The sequence below is a fragment of the Sus scrofa genome, chromosome 13 (genome assembly GCF_000003025.6).
Source record: "Sus scrofa isolate TJ Tabasco breed Duroc chromosome 13, Sscrofa11.1, whole genome shotgun sequence".
Classification (NCBI taxonomy): domain Eukaryota; kingdom Metazoa; phylum Chordata; class Mammalia; order Artiodactyla; family Suidae; genus Sus; species Sus scrofa.
The window spans coordinates 154,410,667-154,417,297 of record NC_010455.5 but is presented as its reverse complement, the minus strand read 5'-3'; the positions used below and the strand labels follow the sequence as shown (position 1 = coordinate 154,417,297).

General features: G+C 35.3%; 1 long non-coding RNA gene across 1 annotated transcript in view; it reads left to right on the top strand.

Annotated features, from left to right (window-relative positions):
- The window catches only part of LOC102159601, an 83,204-nt gene continuing 76,963 nt past the window's right edge, over positions 391-6,631 (top strand). Inside the window, exon 1 of the long non-coding RNA XR_307193.2 lies at positions 391-448. This is a non-coding gene — a long non-coding RNA (uncharacterized LOC102159601). The remainder of the gene's footprint in view (positions 449-6,631) is intronic.

Sequence of the window (6,631 nt, the reverse complement as noted above, 5' to 3'; positions counted from 1 at the left end):
AAAGATAATACTTAGTAAATTATATGAAAATCCACTCTTACAATCATTCCATATTAGAAATCTTGTTTCTTTTGATCTAATTCTGTTTATTATTTTAAATCTAGAACATCATACTTCTGTATTTTGCTTTACTCATAAAGTTAAAGAATATCAGAGTTAGAAAAGACTTTAGAAATCAAATAGTTCAAATTCTATTTTTACAAGTGAAGAAATAATAACTGAAGACTAGAGAGGTTAAACTATTTTACTAAGGTCATAATGTCACATGACTTATTTTCCTAGTATTGATGGAACAAGGACTGGGTCCCAAGTCCAAAACCTTTTTTTTTCCTCTGGTGTCAATTGTGGTTAATTGTTAGTTATTTTGTTGAGTAAGATCAAAAATTTTATCTTGGCTTCAAGGGAAAGAGTGCTGCTATTAGAAACGTCTGCTTTGGGCAAAGGAATAGTAAGTGGTACATATATTTGTCATTTTTTAATCTAAAATCCTCTTAATCAAGATTGTTCTAATACTGATTTTTTTTTCTGAATTTCACAGTTTGCATGTACCAGGTTATTAATCATTGATTTGAGCCCATCATTCCAGTCTGTTGAACTATTCTCAAATCTTTATACTTCTATGGACTATATTTGGTCTTCTTTATATTCCTAGAATGCATACAGAATTGATAAGAACAACTGTATCTTTATCCAAATCATTCATTAAAATGGAGAACAAGGGTAGTTTCAATACTTTAATAATGTCTATCTCACATTTCCCTAAACTGGAACTGAAAGCAAATATTACTCTATCTGCCTAGGGTATATCCAATAGCAATCTAGGAGCAGGTCTAACAAACAAGTCATATGTTCAGCCACTCCATTTTCCTCTTTAATATGATTTCACAGAAAAATAAGTATAAACGGAATAATTAATTACATATACTTACCTCAGAAAATATTATTGTTCATTCAATATAAAAAAGTAAAAGGAAGGATGAGTAAGCAGTTTAGGGGGAGGAATATATATATTTTAAAAAATGCCAATGGCAGACAGTGGTGGAGAAGAGAAGGTAATATCATAGCCTAGGTAGACTATTTAAAAAAATTTAAATTGAAAACATTGTTTAAATATCTTATAAATCAAGGCAAGAACATCAGCTAGACCAGAAAAGCTAAATTGCAACTCTGAAAAGGACTTCCCACTTTCCTTCACCATGAAGTAGGATGATGCCTAAAGCATTCAGGCAGCTTCCAGTTCTGAAGTAGAGCAGGTCACAGCAAGCCCCTAGTGCTTATGGCCAGTTCAAAACATTTCACTCCTGGGACCAATAAAGGAGTAAACTGTGAATATTGAAGCACTAACCAGCATGACACCTGGCTGCCCAGGAAATATTTCATCTGCTGTGCCTTACAGGAAGCTTGCTTATGGGTCTTTAAAAATCTGTACTGGCTTCTTACTACCATTAGGGGAAACTAATAAGCAAAGTTAAACTTTAGGTTCTTTCTCTAGTTACCACAAAGTCAAATATCAGGGACTCTTTTCAATGCATCTGTGTTATAAACTGAGTCCTTACTATTCCCTTTCAGGACTCTCCCCAAGACAAAAAAACAAAAACAAAACAAAACATTAAGTAAGCCAAAAATACTCCTCCTGCTATGGGAGGGATTGTTACAGCAACAGCACCTGGGTATCTATGTACACAAGGGGCCCCTGCAGTTGTGTGCATTTCTACTGCTCAGTCAAGGCAAACAGCAACCAGCTGGCTGTGACGAGCTCAGACTAATAAGCATAAAATCAACATAGGCTGATCCAGGCTGAATATCAGCATCTGTTAGGCCATTGTCTCTCCTGATATGTCTGACTGAGCAGAAGGAAGAGCCAAATAGACATTCTGCTGTGAAGCAGAAAAAGATGAGGAGCCCCTAACCACCTGCCAAGTTTTTGGTGGCAGAGCAGTGGTGGAAAAGAGGGCAGTCAAACCCACAGAGAAGGTGCCTCATCCAACCTGTAAACCCTGTGTCCTTTTCTGGTTGGATTTTTCTATCCACTGTTTTTGGCCAATTTCAAACAAAAAGCAATAAAAAAAAAAGTCATTGATGAGTCAGGATTTAGTATTAAAGATCAGGACTTGGAAAATCATTTCGTGCATCATTACCCTTACCAGAGAGCCACAGGAAGAAACATGGCAGACCATGTACCACTGCACCAAACCATGATATTTCCCTCCGATCTGAAGTAACATTAAAAAATAAAGCATTAATTCTCATATTGGATATGAGAACAGATTTATCTCTTCCTGACTGTTTCCTCATTCTGCTCCTAGCTCAGTTCTGTCCCTGGGCATATTCGTGACCTCAGAAGCACTCCAGACCTTAATGCTATGCTCAGATAATTCCAATGCTTGATTACTCTACAAAGTAAACTCTTCATTTCTCTTGGGAGGGTGGTCTCTTGAATGATAATTAAATGTTGAGGCAGAAAACAGATGAAGAGAAAAACTAGTGGTCTCCCTTCCAATCCATGCCAGATTCAATTTTTGAAAATAACTGTTTCCTCTTACTACTCCTCAAATAAAAATAACTGAAAATCACTTGACATTTTTAATAGGGTAAGAATATTGTATTTTGGCACAGTATTTTATAAAACAGAAGAGTTTGAATATGGAAGCTTAGTGTGTTAAAAAGTAGTGTTACAAAAATGTGAACTAGAAGCACGTATACCATTTGTATTGAAGGCTAGCAGAATATGCCACCGCAAAATATGGTGCTTTGTTATATTGATTGTTTTGAAAAACAGTAAATGCAGGGAGAGGCTTTCTCTGGGCTTCCTTATCTGCCTAAAAAGGAACTCAATTGTCGTAAATCCTCTCCCCAGGGAATTTCATCACACAGGGAAGAATCACTTTTATCAGAGGAGTGGAGACTACCACATCCGGACAAACAGTGTCACAAAATTTTTATCTCTCATCTACTCTTCTAAGCGGCCATGCATCTTTCCTAAAAATTATTTACTCTTCCCTAAGTGACCTACGTCTCCTATCACATTTTTCTATGAAGATGGTATTAAATCCAAAATTCTAAGCTACATCAGAGTGTTCTCTCATTTTTCCCTGGATGTCTTCCATATATACGTGAGATATACATGTTAGTAAAGCTCTGTTTGTTTTTCTCTTACTATTCTGTCTTCTATAAAGGGGTCTCAGCTAAGAACTCAGAAGAGTACAGGGAAAATTATTTTTTCCTTCCCTATAGTATGCAAACATTCAAACATTTTGTAGTAACTAAACAGTACATAAATCATAAAGTCTTTTTTAAAAGAAAATCAAAAGAAACGACTGTCTTGGTTCAATAGAAGACATGAAAGATAATAGTCATGAGAAGCAGAAGAGACAGAAATATGGAATTTGGACTATTTAGTTTAAATGCATAGAAAAGAGTAGTTTTTGAAATAAATGTGATGATTCATAAACTGTGAATCATACTGGGGGGAAAAAGAATCATGCTGCAAATTGGCTCAGCATTTTTATGTTTTCTAATTTTTCAGAAAGCCAACACAGAGCACATAAAAAAATCAGAACCTTGTAAATCAATGCTTTTCAATATTCTCTGTGCATCAGAATCAGCTGGCTAAACTAAAAAAAAAAAAAAAAAAAAAAAAGATAAAGCTTAAACTTTATACCCCTCCTCCACTCATCCTATGGTTTAGGTTTAATTTGGGTGGGTGGAGCCTAAGCAATAGAAATTTTATTTTATTTTTATTTATTTAAATTACTCAAATGAATTTATCACATCTGTAGTTGTATAATGATCATAACAATCTGATTTCACAGGATTTCCATTCCACAGCCCAGGCACATTCCCCCACCCCCCAAACTGTCTCCTCTGGAGACCATAAGGTTTTCAATGTCTGTGAGTCAGCATCTGTTCTGCAAAGAAGTTCAGTCTGTCCTTTTTTCAGATTCCACATGTCAGTGAAAGCATTTGATGTTGGTGTCTGATTGTATGGCTGACTTCACTTAGCATGATAGTTTCTAGGTCCATCCACGTTGCTAAAAATGCCGGTATTTCATTCTTTTTAAAGGCTGAGTAATATTCCATTGCGTATATATAGCACATCTTCTTGATCCACTCCTCTGTCGATGGACATTTAGGTTGTCTCCATGTCTTGGCTATTGCAAATAGTGCTGCAATGAACATTGGAGTACATGTGTCTTTCCGAGTCATGGTTTTTTCTGGATAGATGCCCAGGAGTGGGATTGCTAGATCAAATGGTAGTTCTATGTTTAGTTTTCTGAGGAATCTCCATACTGCTTTCTACAGTGGTTGAACAAATTTACAATCCCACCAACAGTGTGCTAGGGTTCCTTTTTCTCCACACCCTCTCCAGCACTTGTTCAATTGTTTGTAGGCTTTTTGATGATGGCCATTCTGGCTGGTGTAAGGTCGTGCCTCATAGTGGTTTTGATTTGCATTTCTCTAATAATGAGTGATGTTGAACATCTTTTCATGTGTTTTTTGGCCATCCATATGTCTTCTATGGAGAATTGTCTGTTTAGATCTTCTGCCCATTTATTGATGGAGTTGTTTGTTTTTTTGGTATGGAGCTGTAGGAGGTGTTTATAAATTTTGGAGATTCATCCCTTGTCAGTCGATTCATTTGCAAAGATTTTCTCCATTCTGTGGGTTGTCTTTTTGTGTTGTTTAGGGTTTGCTTTGCTGTGCAGAAACTTTGATGTTTGATTGGGTCCCATTTGTTTATTTTTGTTTTTATTGTCAATACTCTAAGAGGTGGATCTGAGAAGATGTTGCTGTCATTTATGTCAGAGAGTGTTTAGCCTATGTTTTCCTCTAACAGTTTTATAGTGTCCGGTCTTACATCTAGGTCTTTAATCCATTTGGAGTTTATTTTTGTGTATGGTGTTAGGGAGTGTTCTAATTTCATTCTTTTCCAGGTGGCTGTCCAGTTTTCCCAGCACCACTTATTGAACAAGCTGTTCTTTCTCCATTGTATATCCTTGCCTCCTTTGTCATAGATTAGTTGGCTGTAGGTGCGTGGAGCAATAGAAATTTTAAAAAGCTCTCCAGGTAATTTTGTTCCAGCCATCCTTTTTATTTTTATTTTTTTAATTTTACTTTAATTTAATTTAATTTAACTTCCAGCATATGGAAGTTCCTGGGCCTGGGATTGAATCCAAGCTGCAGTTGCTACACACACCACTGTTGCAGCAACACTGGATCCTTTAATCCATTTCACTGGGCTGGGTATTGAACCTGTGCCTCCATGGCTACCCAAGCTACTTCAGTTGGATACGAAACCCACTCCACCACAGCAAGAACTCCATGTTCCAGCCATCCTTAAAAACTACTACTGCCAAAAGGGGAAAAAAATGCCCTAAAAGAATAAGAGGGAAAATGAGGAAAAGATATTTGGGGCACCACGTAAAGTTACATTTACAGGTTTTCAGAATTCATGTGTATATAGTTTTGGAAAGTTTCCCCTAGATGATGACACTATAGAGCAAAGACTCCAGTCTCTTCAAATACTTGAGCTTCATATACCAAGCTTTTATGAGAGCAAATAAGAAAGTAAAGCTCAACCAGCTCAGTTGCCACATTTAAGGATTAAGAAACAGATCCTTAGAGAGATGAAGTGTCATTACTTATTACCTATGAGGAACTGTTTCTCAGATTGGAAGTCTTATATCCTTTCCTCAAGACCTCTAGCCCTTTATCCATGGCTAAAATAAGAAAACTATCAATTTTAGAAATATCATTATGAGTCTAAAGAACGTTTATCCTGAAGTGTGGGTCTGAGTGGAATGTTTCTTTCTCATGGGAATTTGGAGGAGAAGTTGAAAGGGCAAAACAAAACAAAACAAAACAAAACAAAAAGAGAGACAGGGGCTAACTGAGAGAAGCCTAGTTATCTCAGAACCAAAATGCTCTTTTAGTTCAAAAAGCTGAGTGAGAAAACTGGATATTCATATATAAGAAATCAAATATCTACCTCATTACAAACATAAAAATAAATGACAGTTATATAAAAGACCCAAAAATGAAAAGACAAACTTTAAAAACGTTAGAACAAAATATAGCACATAATTAGGGCATCAGGGTAAAAAGAGACTTGAGTCAAAAACAAACATCACAGATCATAAAATTAATAAAATGTAAATGTTATTATTTTATATATGTATATACATGCAATAGAAGCTATCATTAGATAACTAAGAATTCAAGGCACAGGCTGGAAGAGAATATTTCAAAAACATATGACAGGGTAAGAATTAATACTCAATATATGAGAAATAAAATTAAATTTTTAAAAATGAATTTAAAAATGGGCAAATTTATAATTTACAGAAAAGGCAACTCTAATGATCAATAAACATATAAAAGTATGCTTAATATTTCTTAAGGAAATATAAGTTAAAACAACCAGAAAATACTCTTCATTTTAACTAGATTTACAAAATAACTAATATCTGAGAATTTCAGATATTGACAAAGGTAAGAAAAATGTGAATTTTAAGTATTACTAGTTGGGAGTACAAATTGTTCCAACTCCTTTAGAGAGAGGAATGTAGTAATATCTAGTAGGTGTGTGTGTGTGTGTGTGTGTGTGTAAAACCATAAATTTCATGTATAG